Source organism: Eurypyga helias, unplaced genomic scaffold, assembly GCF_000690775.1.
Source record: "Eurypyga helias isolate BGI_N326 unplaced genomic scaffold, ASM69077v1 scaffold29639, whole genome shotgun sequence".
In the NCBI taxonomy this organism is placed as follows: Eukaryota; Metazoa; Chordata; class Aves; order Eurypygiformes; family Eurypygidae; genus Eurypyga; species Eurypyga helias.
The window spans coordinates 1-203 of record NW_010270540.1 but is presented as its reverse complement, the minus strand read 5'-3'; positions in this window follow the sequence as shown (position 1 = coordinate 203).

Sequence of the window (203 nt, the reverse complement as noted above, 5' to 3'; positions counted from 1 at the left end):
GGGAGGGCCTGCAGCGGGTCCGACCCCCTCCCTGAGCCGAAGCTGATGGGGGAGACTGAACGATACAAGGGTCCGTGCGCCCCATGGCAGGGAGTGGGTCCCCGTGCCCCTGCGGGCCCCACGGGCTGGGGTGTCCCACTTTGTCCCCAGCCACCCCTCAGTGTCACCATTCCCCCCCCTCGTCTGCGCACAGCTGGCTTTTG